The sequence below is a fragment of the Oryzias melastigma genome, linkage group LG2 (genome assembly GCF_002922805.2).
Source record: "Oryzias melastigma strain HK-1 linkage group LG2, ASM292280v2, whole genome shotgun sequence".
Lineage (NCBI taxonomy): Eukaryota > Metazoa > Chordata > Actinopteri > Beloniformes > Adrianichthyidae > Oryzias > Oryzias melastigma.
In genome coordinates this window covers 15,915,668-15,935,484 of record NC_050513.1, presented here as the reverse complement: position 1 = coordinate 15,935,484, position 19,817 = coordinate 15,915,668, and positions in this window count along the sequence as shown.

Genomic DNA, 19,817 nt, shown 5'->3' with positions numbered 1-19,817 from the left:
GACCCTTATATTGACATGGGAGGGATCACACGTCAATATAAGGGTCCAGATGACCCGACCCTCATATTGACATGGGAGGAATCACACGTCAATATAAGGGTCCAGATGACCCGACCCTTATATTGATAACACGTCAATATTGACATGGGAGGAATCACACGTCAATATAAGGGTCCAGATGACCCGACTCTTACATTGACGTGTGATTCCTCCCATAACAAAGGAGGACAGGATTTCATGTCTACCACGGACACCAGTGAAGATAGAAAAATCATTGAATAAAAAAGTTCTGTGCGCTGTCTCGTGGGGTCCAGATGACCCCACTTTTAATGTAAATAGGCCTAGGGGTTAGGGGTTTGGTCACGTTTGGAATTGGTCAATTCAGGTGAGCGTTCCCACTCAAAGATGGACCGTCATGGCGTCTAACAACAACAACAATGGAGGTCATCCACTTGCTAATTTTTTGTATTTAATGCTGTTTGAGAAAAGATTGCCAGAGGCGAAGAGGAATACAGTCGCTTTCTTTTACTGTAATGATTTCCGCCAATCAACAGGTTTCATTGTGTGATGACAATAGCTCCGCCCTAACCAGTCAATTTCATTTCTTTAAAGACCTACAACCAACGAAGTCAAAAGTCTTTCATATATTGGAATAGAGCTGTGAAAGAAAAATCCTGGAACAAGATTGACGAGATTTGTACCAGTACGACCTATTGTACCAAAACAAATCCGATCGTAGGTGACGAACGTGCGCTAGTGTCTGGTAGAGAATGTTTATTGTAAACACCATAACATTGTTTTTTGAAAGCGTATCACATGCCAGCTATGAACATAGAATACACGTAGGTTCTGTCTGAATTTCCCCCTAATCACTATATAGTTCGTTCACCATTTTCTAGTGCTCTCTGAATCTACTAATTCCAAAATTAGAAATTTTCCAGAAGTTTTTGCGAAAAACTAGCGTACATTGATGCTTTACTTTTACAATCCAGAGCACTATATAGTCCTGCACAATGTAGTTTTTTAGTAGTTAGGTGTTAGGGGGACTCAACCGTAAACATCATTTACACTGTAAAAAAGTGAAACAGTCGATTAATTACCCAAAAGTTCTGTAATTTGTTCAATTTAAAATGATTAGATAATATTTGATTAAAAACTTACATTTTTAAATGTAACAAATGACAGAACTTTTGTTAGTTGATCCAATGTTTCACTTTTTACAGTCTATGTTCCTCTATTCTCATTCATCAAACAGGAAAAGTGTTCATGATAATATAAAATAATTAAAAGGTGACTCATTAACCCAAAAACATTGAGAAATAATTTTCCATTGCATGACAGCACTCTATCAGTAGTTTACATAAGCACCTTCACTGTAAGGTCATCAGGATCCACAGCTCATAATTTTGGTCATTTTCCAGTGGATTTCTGAGCAGACTGGAAAAATATGCTGGGGTTAGCAGCACGCTGGCAGCACCTTGTTGTGTTTGGACCGGGCCAGGCCGGATCTCGTTGTTGTGTGTGTCCAACAGGTGGGCGTGACAGCTCCATCAATCCTCTTTATCTCCCCAAATCAAACTCGCTCTTCTGCCTAATCATTAGCAAATATTCACTCGACCGCAGGGGAAGAAAGCTGCAGAGCTGCGAGGGTGAAATAAACTCGTGCGAGCGTGCACATCGGGAAAAAGCATTTAATGATACTTCAAACAGAATAAATTGAGTTTGAAAGAGCGTAAAATTAGATCAAATGTAGACATTAAATCTATATTTGTGTTAATGCTGTTAAGCATTCAGACTATAGTGATTCTCCTGCACCTTTCCATACGTTTTTTGGCACACTTTCAGAGATTTCAGTAATCTTGGCATCAAAACATTCAGCCGGTTCAGGAAATTACTGCTTGTACTTTTGTTATTCATGAACTTTATAGTTTTTGAAATATTGAGAAAGATATGCCCCCAGGAAATGGTTCAAAACTGTGTACTTTAAAATGTGTTAATTTCGGCATTCTTTCCACTAAAGAAACCATTCAAACTCTAAAATGTTTAGCATATACAGGGATTTCTTAAGGGTAATTTGGAGTTTAGCTAATATTGTAGCATCATGCTAGCTGTTTTGGGCTAATTTAGACATTTTTCCGTTTTTATAGGCTAATTTGGAATTCAGCTAATGTTATGGCATTATGCTAGCTGTTTTTTTTTTGCCAATTCAAACATGTTTCTGTTTCTTTAGGGTAATTTGGAGTTTAGCTAATATTTAGTGTCATGCTAGCTGATTTTGGCTAAGTTAGACATTTTTCCAGTTTTTTATTAAGACTAATTTGGAGTTTAGCTAATATTTAAGCATCTTGCTATCTATTTTGGGCTAATTGAGACATTTTCCAGGTTTTTAGGCTAATTTGCTAATTTAGCCAATATTTTTACCATAATGCTGTTAGCATTTCTTTGGCTAATTTAGAAATTTTTCCAGTTTATTAGGCTAATTTTTTTTAGCTAATGTTATGGCATTATGCTAGCTGTTTTATGCTAATTCAAACATGTTTCTGTTTTTGGGGTAATTTGGAGTTAAGCTAATACTTAAACATCATGCTAGCTATTTTTTGCTAATTTAGACATTTTTCCAGGGTTTAGGCTAATTTGGAGCTAATATTTAAGCGTAATACTAGCTGAGTTTTGCAAATTTAGACATTTTTTCAGCTTTTGGGCTAATTTGGAGTTTAGCTAATGTTTTAGCATTATGCTAGCAAATTTTTTTGGCTAAGTGAGACATTTTTTCATTTTTTTAGCTTATTTGGAGTTAAGCTAATATTTAAGCTTTATGCTAACTAAGTGTTGCTAATTTAGATATTTTTTCAGCTTTTGGGCTAATTTGGAGTTTAGCTAATGTTTTAGCATCGTGCTAGCTGATTTTGGCTAAGTAAGAATTTTTTTCCGGGCTTTTTTAGGCTAATTTGGAGTTTAGCTAATATTTAAGCATCTTGCTATCTATTTTGGGCTAATTGAGACATTTTCCAGGTTTTTAGGCTAATTTGCTAATTTAGCCAATATTTTACCATAATGCTGTTAGCATTTCTTTGGCTAATTTAGACATTTTTCCAGTTTATTAGGCTAATTTTTTTTAGCTAATGTTATGGCATTATGCTAGCTGTTGCTAATTTAGACATTTTTCCAGGGTTTAGGCTAATTTGGAGCTAATATTTAAGCGTAATACTAGCTGAGTTTTGCAAATTTAGACATTTTTTCAACTTTTGGGCTAATTTGGAGTTTAGCTATTTTAGCATTATGCTAGCAAATTTTTTTGGCTAAGTGAGACATTTTTTTATTTTTATTTAGCTTATTTGGAGTTTTGCTAATATTTAAGCTTAATGCTAACTAAATGTTGCTAATTTAGACATTTTTTCAGCTTTTGGGCTAATTTGGAGTTTAGCTAATGTTTTAGCATCATGCTAGCTGATTTTGGCTAAGTAAGAATTTTTTTCCAGGATTTTTTAGGCTAATAGGTAGTTTATCTAATATTTAAGCATCTTGCTTGCTATTTTTGGTTTATTTAGACATGTTTTTATTTTTAAGGCAAATTTGAAGTTTAGCTAATATTTTAGCATCTTGCTAGCTATTTTTTAGCTAATTTAGTCATGTTTCAATTTTTAAGGCTAATTTGGAGTTTAGCTAATATTTAAGCATTATGCAAGCTAAGTTTTGCTAATTTATACATTTTCTTCAGTTTTTTGTGGCAAATTTGGCATTTATCTAATATTTTAGGAAGCTTTTGGCTTCAGCCGTTTCAGCTATCAGTTTCAGCATTTTTTTTGCAAGCTATCAGTTTTAGCTTTTTCAGCTACCAGCACTAGCATCTTCAGCAGCTACATTTAGCTTACATCACTCACACTAGCATTATCACAGGTAATGCCTTATGTTTGTTTTTGCTTTTAAAGTGTAAAACACCAAACCCCATATTAGGTGTTTCATGCAGTTCTGATTTCTGACCAGAAGAGGCACTAGTCTGCACAAACTACAATAGGTCCACTCAGAGTTCAGCTGTCGATCCTAAACTGCTGACGTCCTTTCAAGTCCTCCGACTACTTTTGACAAAGCTGGAGAGGGGCGTCCCTCATGTGGACCTAGTTTCCAGCCTGACTCAGTGACAGTTTGGTACCGGACAGGAGGACCAGACGCAGTCCTCCTCATACAGAGATGTTTTCACAGCTGAGCAACACACAAACCGTCTTAATATTCAAGTCTCTGTTTCAGGCTCCTGCCCAAACCACAGTTTGTGTATGAATTAAGGCAAAGACAGCACAAACACAGGTAAGTGAGAACATGTGGTCTGCATCTTTTCAACTGCAGTGAAGGACGGTGTCCACATTCCTGCAGGTTCTGTAAGAAAAACAGGGTTTGATTACGAGATTTTGGGAGGATTTGAAGCTTCTGACCAACATCATCTCTCCCCAGAGAGGAGAGCTGATGAAAGGCCTTCAATCAAGTCGAAGTTTTAAAGCCGTTAGCATGTGCATACCCACTTTTAATAAGACATGTGACAAGTAGGACAAGTCTTAAACAATCTGTGACTGGGGGGGACCCGCATTTTCACGGACAGATCATTTTTAGTGGTACCTGTTTGAGGAACAATACAGAATTTTACAAGTTTCTGGAAAAAAATAATAGAAACTGGAGCCATACAGCAGACTAGAGACCTGTCCATGGTGTCGCTCGCCTTTGCCCAACAATAACTGGGATAGGCTCCAGCAACCCTGTGACCCTTTAGCCACATTCTCATCGCCCCCCGTAACATACATTTAAACGGTCACCGTCAAGGAAGAATCCACGTAAATGCATGTTTTGAGTTTCCATGTTCGAAACTCTCGCGTACACGTGTTGCTAAGCTAGTTTCTACGACCGCTTTGGCAGTGACGTATGGAAGACATGCCGTTTACTGAACGAGAGTGCTAACCGTTTGAAAGTTGATCATGAAAGAAAAATGAACAATTGCAGTTTGGGGTTGACTGGACTATATGACACCAAGTTTTTGAACATATTCTCATCCCAACTCGTCACATGGTTAAGACCTTCTATGGCAAAAATTGACGTTTTAAATGTCCCTAATTCATTTTTTTGACATGCTGGCTGATCCCATTCATTCACGGAACCAGTCCAGTACCATGAAGCGGATCACACCAGTACCCTAACCCGGTCCTACGTCCAGGCCCGGTTCGTATCTGGAACCATGTCCGGTATCGAATCTGGTGCAGAGTTAGGGCACCGGTACTGGCTGTGTCCTGAGGACCAGTTCGCGTGTGGTACCGCATCCGGTACTGCGTCTGCCGTCTACCGTGTCCGTTATCGCGTCTGGTGCCGGGTTAGGATACTAGTATTGGGTTAGGGTACCGGTATAGCGCCTGTACCGCGTCTGGGACCGGGCCAAGTCCGGTAAAGCATCTGGTACCGCGTCTGGAGCCACATTAGGGTACAGGCATTGGGTTAGGGCACTGGTACCAGCCGTGTCTTGAGGACCAATTTGCGTGTGGTACCACATCCAGTGCAGAATCGGGTACCAAGTCTGGTACCGGTACCCTAACCCAATGCCAGTACCCTAATCTGGCTCCAGACGCGGTACCAGTCATGTTCTGAGGACCAGTTTGCGTGTGGTACCACATCCAGTACCGCATCTGGTACCAGGTGGGGTCCCGTACTGCATCTGGTACTGCGTCCGGTTCCAGGTTAGCGTACTGGTATTAGGTTAGGGTATCAGTACCAGGCGTGTCCTGAGGACCAGTTTGCTTGTGGTACCACATACAGTACCGCATCTGGTACCAGGTGGGACCCCGTACTGCATCTGGTACTGCGTCCGGTGCCAGGTTAGGGTACTGGTATTGGGTTAGAGAACCAGTACCGACCATGTCTTGAGGATCAGTCCCCGTGTGGTACCACATCCAGTACCACATCCCGAGGGTTACAGAACCTTGATTTCACAAGCAGCCAGCCCATCAAAAAATGGCGAATTTGAACATCCAAAACGTGAATATGTGACGAATTAGGAACGAGAATGTGTTGGTCTTTCATAGAACTATGAAAGAGAAAACTTTGCAAGCATCACTTTGATATGCACCAAGCCTTTATCAACTGTAGGTTGTGGACGTGCACTAGTAAACCACAGAAGAAGAAGCCCCTCCCTGCCTGTCAACTGTGAACTCCATTTGCTATCCTTGCGTTCAAGAACAGGCGTCAAATGCCCAGTGTGTGCGTGGTTTTAGAGATTTACAGCGGGTTCTGAAGATGGAATATCCATCTGTAATATACCCTAAATGAATGGAATAAAACATCTTAGCTACCCTGTCAAGACAAAAGTCTGCTACATGTGTGGCTCTGAATTGATGTATTCCTGATTGCACAAACACAGACCTTCCAATTTCAAAAAATGAAAGCCTAAAAACACAAAACATCTCTGAGTAGTTCTGTTTCAGCGTGACCCTGTTAGCAAAAAGGTCAACAGAGCTTGACGCCTTCCAACATGACAAAGTGGTGTTCAACAGTAGTCCGCCATTGTCAGTCAATGGAGCGTTGGTTCAAGAGAAGTGAGTGCCAAAAAGTCACTGGGGAGTGGGTGTTTTAGTTTGAAAGGGTGAGGCAACAGAGGTCCAACCTGCTGTTTTCTGCTTTGAGGAGCCAATAATCAGAAAAGAAAACAAAATTTAACCATCACCAGATGATTGAAGCCTCTGATGATGATTTTTTTAATGAAAAAAATGTGTTATGACTCCTTGTGTCCACTGGAAATTAGCATTCCGATGGCGACTTGGCCAAAACAAACGTTCTTTGGTGTCAACGTTTTTTAAATATTAGACAGTTTTGCCTTTAGTGAATAGTAGGGAACTCAAATGGGGTAAAAGGCAACTTTTGTTAAGCTAACACCACAAAACAGATCAAAAGTCATCTTTTTATATACATATGAGACCCAGTAGACCCAACGCCAACTCAAAATAAATTCAAATCCAGACCGAAAATTAAAGAAGAATCTTAGCAATTGTTCATATAAGTGTCAACAGGATAATCTGATGTACTTCATCATAAAATGACAGTTGTCCAACAGTGGAACTGGAACAATTGTCCATTTTGTGGTACAAACACCAAATTTGACATAATTGGAACTGATGTAATGTAAAAAGCAAGCGCGCCAAGATTTGAAAATAAAATAGCATTCTCTACGTACAGCTCAACTTAAAATACTGCATTTTTTGCACTAACAATCCACAACGATGTGGCCAGGGAAAATAAATATTGAACTGCAACAGAATAGTGCATGGCCGCCATCTTTAAAAATGGCCGATATCTTTAAAAATAGCCCATATCTTTAAAAATGGCTGCCATCTTTAAAAATGGCCGCCATTTTGGATTTTTCTCAAGGCAGACTGGCTTTTCTGAAAAACGGGGTCCAAATGTCCATCCATGACAAATTTAAGGCTTGTACCACCACATGCATAATTTATCTGAAACATCAACCTTTATGGCTAATATAGACAGTGAGATATCGGATGAACACATAAAGATTTCAACCCAAACACCAGCTAGTTCTTAGCATATATTTACTACTATAATATTTTTGAAGTTTTACATGTACACTTGTCAAATAGACTTCAGAACATCAGCCTCGTTCTGTACACTCACCTCTTATATCACAGGTGGGATTTTGTTGTATGCGAGTCGTGACTAATTTTATTGTAGTGTATTGTTTCGTTTTTTCCATCAAATATCAATTTCTGCATTGGAAAACTTCGCACTTTCGCTCAGGGTTCTACTACAGGGATATATTGGAATTTATGTTACAGGCACATTGAGTGTCAAAAAGAGGCAGAGAGAAGTCCGTACGACTTCATCAACAGCACTCAGTAATTCTAGAATTTGTGTGTAACACGCTACATCTTGGAAGCGTTAGCCATATTAGCATATTCACATTACGTGTCAATCCCGACTTTGTTTGCAAGACATAAAAAAATGACTGATACAGCTAAAGTAAGTAGGCTTAACTAACAATCTTGTCAGAAAATTGTAAAAAAAAAAAAGAAAAATCTGACACCGCTACGTGTTAGCCGCGAGTATTTATAACTCCCAACGTTTTTTGTAACGTATAAAAAACAGAACAGACTGATACCGCTGAGACAAATGTTCCATTGAGTATGCTAACTTCCAATTTGATAATAACACATAAAAAAAACAGGTAAACAACGCGACACGTTAGCTACGTTAGCATATTTACTATAACACCCAACCTTAAGCTAAAAAAAAGACTATTATCGCTAAGACAAATGTTACTTTCTTACGCTAACTCCCAATCTTGTTAATAACAACAAAAAACAACATTCCAACAGTTGTACACGTTAGCCGTGTTAGCATATTAGTAAAACGTGTAACTCCAAACCTTGTTTGCAACACGTAAAAAGCAGATTGCTAAAAACAAACTGTGACTATGCTAACTCCCAATCTTGTTAGCAACATGTTAGCCACATTAGCGTATGTACAATAACACTTAACCTTCTTTGCAATACGTAAAAAAACAGAAAAATGTTATTTTGACTCTGCCAATTACCGATCTTGAAAGTAGCGTAAAAAAAAAAAAAAAAAGTCGGAAGTCGTTGCATGTTAGCTTCGTTAGCATATTAGCAATACTTGTAGCTCCCAACCTTGTTTACAGCGCGTAAGAAACAGACTGATAAAAAGAAACATTACTGTGACTACGCTTACTCCCAATCTTGTTAGCAACAAAAAACTCAGTCCAACACTGTGACACGTTAGCCACATTAGCGTATTTATAATAATACCCAACCTTCTTTGCAACACCTAAAACTAACAACAGACTTATACCGCTAAAAAAAGTTTTACTTCAACTATGCCAATTCCCAATCTTGTTAGTAGGATAAAAAAAATAGTCGGAAGTCGGTGCACGTTACGCTTGTTAGCATATTAGCAATAATATTAGCGAAAACACAGTCTTAAGTTGAAGCATGTTAGCCATGTTAGCATATTAGCAATAATATTAGCGAAAACACAGTCTTAAGTTGAAGCATGTTAGCATATTAGCAATAATATTAGCGAAAACACAGCCTTAAGTTGGTGCATGTTAGCCATGTTAGCATATTAGCAATACCTGCAGCTCCCAATCTTGTTAGAAACACCTAAAAAAACTGATTATTACTGCTAAGACAACTAAGACAAACGACTAAGCTAACTCCCAACCTTGTTTGCAAGTCTTGCAAGAAAAGACGGACATTTTGACAGAGAATCGCTCATCTCTCAAAATCGCTTTGACATCTGTAAACACAACCAATCTGGATTATAAGGCATTTTAAGTGCGCTTTATAGGACAGAAAAACTGGCATATAAAGACTACGGTCTGGCTTCATACATTTACCAGGATCCGTAGGTACAGGCTGTTGTTAGTTAGTCCACAGGTGACCTGGTGAGGCGATGTGGTCATCCTAAAACCTTCAAACGAGGGCTTCTCTACTGCATGTGATTGGTTATTGAAAAACCGGGGTCAAACTAAACAAACTCACTCGAGTTTTCAGTGCTCGGGGAATTTCTGTCACAGATGCAGGTCCCTTAAGAAGCTGAGAAGAAAAACAACCCTGCAAATCCTCAGCTGCAGAAAGTATCAACAGCGTCCAGACACTGAGATGATAATACAAGGATTAGCTATCTGACTTCATCGCCTCCCAGGTTTCGTTTATGAAAGGTTTTCGTTTCACACTTTTGTTTTCTCTGCAGCGTCACTTTGAGCCAGGAACCTCCCGTGCTCGGAGACCACCACCACCACCGCCAACAATGCATTTGTCACGCAGAGTCACCTTTCATAGCAAACTTCTGGGCGGTATTATGATATCTGGAGAAAAACAAGGCGAGCAGGAGAGCGGCGTGATGTTAGCTCAGCATTCAGGACGGGAAACCAAGCTTGGGGAAGACGAGGAGGTGACGTTTCAGAGCCAGGACAACATTCTCCACCACCTTATCTTAATTGGATCTCCAAAAACATTTTGTATTTCAAAGTTCCAGAGCTTTACGTGTCAGGTTGAGCTCTTTTATGGTTAATCTGAGGAGTTCTAAGCGTCACAGATGTGAGTTACCATTTCTTGCTGTCAGAGGATTCAGTCAGGCGGCAAACTGGAGAGATTAGAGAGTAAAAAACAACATTTTTTTTGTTGAAGCATTTATTTTGAACTTGTGTCACGTGTCAGATACGGCTGACAACAATCGCCGCTTCCCTTGAGTGCGTAAAACTCAACTGACGAAAGACCTCATATACACACATTCATGCCCCTTGACTGATTTGAAACAAACATTTTCTCTTATAGTAATACTTTTACATTTTTTTCAGAGAAAAATACAATTCCTGGATGCTTTTGTGTTTCTTAACTTGAACCAACCACACCTTTCCACAGAGCAATTATTGAAATCCCAGCATAAAATGTCAGAAACTGAAATCCACGTCTGTGTTTTTGGGACACAATTTGCCATAATTTTCCAATCAAGGCCCCACCTTTCATTCCTAAGTTTGACACAACATGGAAGTACAACATAATTACTGTATAACTGGAGGGAGGTTGCAAGATTTAACGGTTGTCCAATGATTCACATTTAAAAAGAGTCCAACTTTCCACCTAAAATAACACTCTCAAATGTATTACTTTGTGTGTTATTCGTGACAAACCGGAGCGTTAGGATGTTGGAAATCAGCCTGAATTGGTCCATGCTTTGCCACATGTCTTTTAGAGTGGCAGGTGAGCTGGCCAATGGCCATATTTGGGTCGAGGGGGCAAACTCTGGTCAAAGAACCCCTTCATACTTGAAAGATTACCTGTGTATGGTCTTAACCATGGGCGGAGCTACAGGGGGCCACCTCTAGCAAAAAGTCCCCTCAAAATTAGTATCAGATTTGATCAAGATTAAGAAATCATCAATACAAGTTTCTTTAGGCATTATAAGCGTATTGATCTGAGTATCGATACCAAGCTGAAGTATCGACTATCGTGATGAGATCGATACTTTCTTTCACTGCAGTTTTTCTTCAATACTTAAAGTAAATGGCTTGAATTTACTTATTGACTTCAAGCAAGTGCCTCCCTGTCTACAGTGTTGCCAGATTGGGCAAAAAACGGACCATTTGAGTAAAAACACGCCCAATCTGGCAACATTGGCTGTCTGTGTACACAACCTCCTCACACCATGCCCCTCACGTCCAAGCCTCATCGGAAAGTTGAGAAAGTCCTCAAAGAGCAATACATTAGCAAGAAATTGCAATATTTTTTCATTTCTCCTGCTTTCAATATTTAACAAATTATTAAATATATTCATGGGTTATATTTTATTTTTTTAAGTAATTTTGAAAAAATTGAGTTTACACAATATTTTAGCAACATGCTAACGTTTTGGCTCATTTGTTATCTACTAAAGTTTTGTTTTAGCCAATTTAAAGTTTAGCATCTATTTTAATGTTCTAAGCTAATTTTTTCTAATTTAGTTTTCTGAGACATTTTTGGCTATTTTGGAGTTTAGCTTGCATTTGATCAACGAGCTAGCTTTTTTGATAATTTGGCATCTACTAATGTTTTTTGGGCTAATTTGGAGTTTATCTCATATTTAAGCAAAATACTAAATATTTCTGCAAAATTGGCTTTTTAGGCAATTTAACTACAAATCTTTCATAAATTAAGGTCAGCTTCAGTGCTCTTTCATAGTTCTTTAACAAAGTCTTTTAGCAAATTTTATCATTTTGCAAATAGTTGTTACACTTTCACCAAATCCCTGCAGCAATTAAAATAAATTGTGTCGCCATTGTCAGCAAAAAGCTTCAGCATCTTAAGCGACTACTTTCTGGAAAAATAGCGTTATCATTGTAGTTAGTTAGTATGGAATCTGTACTCAAACTCCCAGTATCACCTACCCCTGGGCAGCACCTCAGCTAAACAAACTGCTGTTTTAATATTTATACCAACAACAAAACTGTTAGAAAAACACATATTTTTAATCAATGGCGTTCCGCTCTGCTGTTCTCAATGTTTCTCATTTGTCATTCTTCCAAAGTCTTTGCCCCCCCCGTATAAAATGTTTAAGCTCCGACTCAAAGAAATACAAGAAAAACTTTCTGAAATTGGACAATTAAAAGTGTTTTACAGTTGGAGTGGATGGACCTTTTGCTTCAATTGAAAAAAGGATGCCAAAAAGGCAATGAGATATAGAGTAAAAATGGAACCGGCTCCAGACATGGCGTCCTTGTATTATTGTATGGCGTTAACAAATTCTGTGACTACTACTGTCTGAACTTTGTCACCGTCTAAACACAGTCAGCAAGACCAAGTGGGCCTCACATGGTTTTAAGTGGGCAGAAAAGGTGGGCCCCGGTTGGGTTTGTTCGCAGTTTCCGTGATGGCCTCACCTGTGTTTGCCCACATTGGCTAAAGTAGCAACTCAGTGGGCTAGCTCGCTATGCTAGTCAGTCGGATAGCATAGCGAGTTCTTCTACCCAGAGCCCGGCAGCATGAAGCGCCCCTGCCCAGGGGCTGGTAGAACTAGCAGGGTCACCGCCCAGGCTGCTGGTCATAGACAGGTGGGGCCGCCACTGAAACTGCGGACAAAGCTACGTTCACATTAGCAAAGCGCGCAGGAAACCACTTGAATGTGCACTTTGGGCTTCTGCGTTTAAAAATCTTGCGTTCATGTGTCTTTATGCAAGTTTTTATGACTGTTTTTGAGCTTCATATACAAAAAAAACAGCCATTGATCACAGGTTGAAAGTAAGACCAGGTGAGCTTTGACCAATCAGGGCTCAGATGTGGTATTTGAAAACCGTTCATGGCGAGGAAATTAATAATTGTGATTTGTCCCTGGTGGGAATTGTACGACACCAAGAGAACAAGATTCACCAGATTTGCACCACTACGACATTTCACACCAAACCTCTTCCTACTGTGAGTAGTGCTAGTCCGGTGTGAACACCATATGCTAAACGTGCCCATGTGACGTGAACGTAGCACGATTAGAGCTGAAACAAGTTTGGACTTTCTCCGCCTTTCAGTTTCTGGCCACACCTGGTCCTTGGTAGGGATATATCAGTTAATAAAATGGATGGATGAATAGGAGTGATCATGTAGAGTTCATTTTATGCTTCGATTTAAAAAAGCTTCCATTTGGTGTTGAATGAAAGGACTTCTGATTCCTCATAAGCCTTCGAGACGGCTTCTTCTGCCTAAAGTTACGGGAAAACCAGAGCCGGATGAGCTTAAGAGACACGGCTATGGTGTGCTGCTGTCAACACCTCAGGGCTTAGAAATGGGAACTGGACCAGAAACATGGGAAAAGACTGGGAGCGGGGGTGGTGGGGGGGAACCACCCAGGTGTCCTCCGAGAGTTGAAGAAGAGGACAGCTCTAAAAGCCTCACAAGGGCTAGTGTTCATGTTTGACAGTTGAGGCAAAAAGGACATCTTCCTCCTCCACCTACCATGTACGCGCGGGGGGGTCACGACCATAGCAGATGCTAGCCGAGGTGGCGTTTGTCATCGTAAACATCCTTAGAGGAGGATGTGTCAGACTGACTGTTCCAGATTTGTGAAACCGATCCTTCTGTTACTGTAAAGCCGCATGTTCCATCAAAGGAAACCAAAGCACATCTGAGGAGTTCATTTTCAAAGATCCCAGTCGAGTGTTTGGGACTCTGAAGACAGAAGAACGATACTTTTTCCGAGGCGTTCTGACCTCAAACCCCACGTAGAAACCCTACACCAAGACGCACTTAACAAGGTTCCCCTGATTCAGGCCACCGCACTAGAGGAGTCTCGTCAGGTTATAGCGCTGAAAATATACAGCAACTATAGAAGTCGTTATTAAAAAAAGAGACATTCACACAAATCTCCACATGATCCCATAATGAAATCCATGACCCTCCCCCCAAATACAAGCAACCATGAAAGTGTGCACATCAAACAAAAACCTCAAAACCTTTGTCATTTCATGTTTTTTTTTTCTTAAATACCCCCATACAGATCAAAGAGTCCGCTCAGCCATCGTGGCTTTTGTTAGCTTCAGAGCGGTCCAGGTGCCATGTCATCATTAGCCAGTAAGAACCTTCAATGGCAGGTTGGCTGGGAAACATGTGGGACACCGGCCTGGATTTGGGGACCCCTGATCTAGACGTTGGACATAACTGTCCTCATGGGTAGATACGGTCTGTCTACGGATGAAAACGGGTCAAATCAACGTTCTCATCCTCGAATCGTTTGGTTAAAGACCCTTTGGGGTCAAAAATCATATTTTGAGTGTCTCCAACTCGTTGGTTTTTGACATGCTGGCTGTTTGTAAAATCAAGGGTCCACAACCCTCGATGCCCGGTACCGGATGTGATACCGGATGCGCGCTGGTCCTTGGAACGTGTCCAGTACCGGTACCCTAACCATAACCTAGTACTGGTTTGCGCCCGCTACCACATCTGCTCCAGTGTCAGGTTAGGGTACCAGTACTGGGTTTGAGCACCGGTGCCCCACGTGCCGCGGTACTGGACCGGTTCTGGTTCGCAGCCCGAAGGTTGGGGACCCGTGATTGGATGAGAACAGCCAGCACGTCAAAAGACGACGAGTTGGGGACACCCAAAACGTCATTTTTTGACGCCGAAAGGTCCTTAACCAAATGTGTTGTGATGACTTGGGAGTGAGAATGTGTTGGTCAAACCTGAATGCACACAGGTGAACCACAGGAAATGTCAAGATCGCTCAGTGAACCTGTAGAGAGAAAAAAAAATTTCATGCACATTTTTCAAAAAACCTGTTTCAAAACTTTTTTTTTTTTTTTTAATCTGAAAATTTAGGTTTTATAACTTTTGGGCCCATTGTGGTGTGTTGGTATGGAGCTAAATTAGGGTCATTATTATTCAAAACCCAAATAAAACAATTGTAAAAAATATTGGTGTTTGGCCAAAAAAAAATAAAATGTCCCAAACTTTTTGCCATATTTTAAAATAAATTTAATTATTTCAGCTTCAAATGTTCTAATTTTTAGGATATAAAACTCAAAATTTCTATTTTTCAGATTCAAAAATTAAAATAAAGAGTTGAAACTGGAAAAAAAAAATTGAGATTGAAATTTTGGGTTTTAAATTCTAAAAAAACAGAACATTTGAAGCTGAAAATATATAAATTTTTTATTTTAGAATAGCAAAAAATTTTTTGACGTTTTTTTATGGCCAAACACCATTATTCTTTTTATTTCTTTTATACTTGGCTTTCAAATCATATTGGCACCAATTTAGCTCCATAAATATAAAGCTTTGCATTTCGACACAGAATCAGTTGGAATTAAGTTTTGTGCATAAAAGTTTGAAGAGTTACGGTAGATCAAAGAACGTTTGAGATCCACTGTCACCGATGACAGCTCAGGTGCTAAAGGGTTAAACAACAAAAACAGGAAGTTGGTGGTTCTGCATTTTCACTCTAAAAGCATTAATATATATAAATATGTATATATCTCAGAAATAGAGTCAAATCTCAAGTCTTTGAGAAGTGAATTGCTAGAAACAAAGAGGAAGTGATGCTGATCTATTACAGATCTGTGGAACAAACTGGAATTTTCTGTCTGGAGAAAAACACCCTTCAAAAGCTGAGACAACTGGAGCAGCAATTTCCCCAGAACCATCGAAATGGCGTGACAGTAATTGCTTCAAAAGATTGGGCAACAAAAAAGGAGGGTTCCAGTATTTTTATTAGTCAATTTTTAAAAAAAAATAAAATTCTATTTATGATCTGTAAAGCTTAGCGACCTTATGGTAGAGTGTCCACCCTGAGATTGGAAGGTTATGAGTTCAAAGACTTTAAAACTGGGACACAATATCAATGAAAGCATTAAGGGGTTGAATTTGGGGGTTAAACCGCCAAATGACTCAAAAGTGCGGTTGTGTCTGCGGCTCACCCCTCCCCCAGTGGATGGGTCAAATTGAAAGACACACCTAGTACACAGTAGGTGTCTCATTGTCAGTATCTGCCTCATTGTTTTATTAAACCAGATTTATCGTCCTCTCAGTCACTTTTATTTAATATCAGAATGTGCTGCTTGATGGGCTTTAAACTTGTTGATCTGAGAGCAAAAGAAGCACTAAAACATCTGACAGGTTGGTGGTTGAAAGGTTGGACGTGGCGCAGCTGCTCTGCAGGTGGAGGCCGTCAATCTGGTTTAGTCCAGCGCTCTGCACCAGAACGTCTTCACGTACCAGTTTAATATGGAAGTTGGTCGTCACTAGAATGGAGATGTTTCCACGAAAAACTACTGAGATTCAGGTTAAAGTGATGTTTTGAAAACAGCCTGACTGAGCCTCATGTATCTCGGGAGAAACGTTTCCAGGAAACATCCCCTGAACCTGAATGAGTTAAAGTAGAAATTCAATGTTTCTTTTTACTCCCTTTCCGTCTTTATTTAGTGACACTCCCAGCAGAGTTGAAGAAAATTCCTGCTCCTCATCCTCCCGCACACTCGGGAGCTGACTCCTACGACGGACCTCGGAGAGGCAGAGGATCAATGACGAAGAGTGGGCAGGGGGCGGAGCCTGTGAGCAGCGGCCCTTCATTCATGCGCTGTGAGGCCCGCCTTTGTCTGGCTGGCAGGTGCTTCTAATCCCGCTGTCAGAAAAGGTCCGGACAAGATGTTTGGACAAGCCTCAGAAGCCCCTGTTTTGCGTCATGTAAGACCCCCCCTGCGCCGCCCCCCCACCCCGTCCACCCCACTTTAGCACACTGCCACACACATGCCCTCCTCCCCCACTGCCTCACATGTGATATGATCCACACTCATGGGGGAGTCATCCCTAGTTACCCTAAGAAATGAGCAAATCTGCACCAAGAGCCTCCATCAACTCCAGTATTTCTCTTAGTTTACGAAACCTGCAGCAAACTACGGTGGCCCTGAAGGGCAAATGCAAAAATATCCCAAAGCTAATCAACAAACTGGAGTTTACATTTAAATGCAAGCAATGACTTTATGTTTTAACACAACCTTTTTAAAATTATTTAACCAATGTTGTGTATTTACGAGCGCTCCGGTATAACTTGGATGACCGGACACTATTGATGACATCATCGAGTGGGAGTGTTGTCTAAATTTCAAGACACTATTTTTTTCAATATCTCTCCGTTTGGAGAGCTATACGAGGACTTCAAACTCCGAATAGAATTCGGCCTTAAGCTGCACCGGATGTGATATGAGTTCAAGAACACATTCTGGAACGTGCTGTTAGCATACGGTCGCTACCTAATACTAGCGCATGTCCTCACAGCTGGAAGAATTTTAGTGTGAAGTGTCAAAGCATCTCGTAAAGTCATAAATCTTGCTCCAGACTTTCTATCACAGCTCGATTCCGATATTTGAAAGATGTCATATAATGTCCGCAAATATGAATATGATCAATTTTCAAACAGTTGGTTTTGAAAAGGACACTACCAAATCTGAGTCCCTGATTGGTCAAAGTTCAACTGTTTTGACATCTAGAGCCCAAACAGACTCAGAAACTTTCATAGTGATGCACAAACATGAGAGTGGGATTATATAAGTTCGCTTCCTCCCACTCCCTTTCAGGGAATCAGTCTTTCATTGTCTAGTTATCCTGTGTTTGACATGTTTTTTTGTTTTTTTTTGGTTGCTTGAAATTTCTAATCTATTTCTAATCTAATCTAATTTATGTTTTGAATGCGGAATTCCGAAACACATCGTCACTATAGACCAGAGGTGTCAAACTCAATCACAGAAGGAGCCAAAATCCAAAACACATCTTAGGTCGCGGGCCGAACAAGGTAAACATTTATTTAACACTCTAAAACTACATTTTTGAAACTTTAAAACTGCAACTTTTTAACATAATTATGAAATATATATATATAGCATTACCTGCAATAATGCTAGTGTGAATGCTGTAAGTTGGATTTGGCCACTGAAGATGATAGTGCTGATAGTTGAAGATGCTGAAATTAATAGCTAAAAACACTGAAGATGAAAGCTAAGAACACTGAGGCTGATAATTGAAAATGGCTTAGTTGATTGCTGAAAACACTGAATCTGATAGCTGAAAACGCTGAAGCAGATTGCTAAAAACACTGAAGCTGATAGCTGAAAACACTGAAGTTGATGATTGAAAATGGCTTAGTTGATAGCTGAAAAAGCTGAAGCTGATAACTGAAAACACTGAAGTTGAAGGTATTAAAAGCTGAAGCTAATAGTTAAAAACACTGAAGCTGATAGCTGAAAACACTGAAACTGATAGCTGAAAACACTTACGCTGATGGCTAAACACACTGAAGCTGATAGCTGAAAACGCTGAAACTGATAGCTGAAAACACTTACGCTGATGGCTAAAAACGCTGAAGCTAATAGCTCAAAACACTGAAGCTGATAGCTAAAAATGGTGAAGTTGATAGCTAAAAACACTGAAGCTGATAGCTGAAAACGCTGAAACTGATAGCTGAAAACACTTACGCTGATGGCTAAAAACGCTGAAGCTGATAGCTGAAAACACTTACGCTGATGGCTAAACACACTGAAGCTGATAGCTGAAAACGCTGAAACTGATAGCTGAAAACACTTACGCTGATGGCTAAAAACGCTGAAGCTAATAGCTCAAAACACTGAAGCTGATAGCTAAAAATGGTGAAGTTGATAGCTAAAAATACTGAAGCTGATAACCGGAAATGCTGAAGTCGATAGCTGAAAACGTTAAAGGTAATGGCTAAAAATCCTGAAGCCGATAGCTGAAATCACTGAAGCTGATAGCCAGCTAAAATATCAGCTAAATGCCAAATTAGCCTAAAAGCTAAAAAAAAAAAAGAAACGTAGGTTCGCCATAATAACTAGTATGCAGCTGCAAAAAATAGCTAATCTCTAAAACAGCTTAAAAACAAAAAAAAGTAAAAATTAGCCAAAACAGCTAGCATGTAGCTCATATATTAGCTAAGCTCCAAAATAACCTAAAAAATCTTAGTAAATGCCAAAATAGTCCAAAAATTCAATTCAATTCAATTCAATTTTATTTATATAGCCCAATATCACAAATTCAATTTGCCTCATTGGGCTTCATGCCTGTAGTTTTAACAGATGCACAGATGGAGTCATAAAATATGCACAATAGGTAAAAACTAAACAGACTATAAAGAACGGTCATCCCTGTCCTTAGACCCTCCCTCGCGGTAAGGAAAAACTCCTAAAAAAACCTGAGTCAGGAAAAAAAGAAGAAACCTTAGGGATTCCCACATGAGGGAGAGATCCCATCCCAGGACGGACAGGCGATACCAGAACGGTTAAAGAAAAGTTAGCTGCTAAAACTGCATATATGAGTAGAGTTCATTCATATAGAGCTGAGGGACGAGTGATGATTAAGTCCATAGTCCAGATGAAGCAGAACTGCAGTCCACGACCAGGAGCAGGAGGACAGACGACCCACCAGGAATCACTCCCACTCAGAGATGCAGGATGGTGTCGGGGCTTCATCCAGATGGGCGGGGCTTCGTCAGGATCACCAACAAGTCTCCCGGAAACTGCAATCTCTCCCGGTCTCCCACAGGGGAGTCGGAGAGAAGGAAAAACATGTGAATTATACTGCACCACCAACAAAGGCATACAATTAGAAGTAAATAAAAAAGTAGAGGAGAGGAGAAGTAGATGGAAAAGAGGACAGAGCCCCAGTGCACCATACTTTCCCCAGCTTCTAACTTCTAGCAGCCTTCTATGTTATTATGTAGAGAATATACATATTTCATAATTTATATTGCAAGCATATATTGGAGAAGTATGTGATTATAATAATTATTTC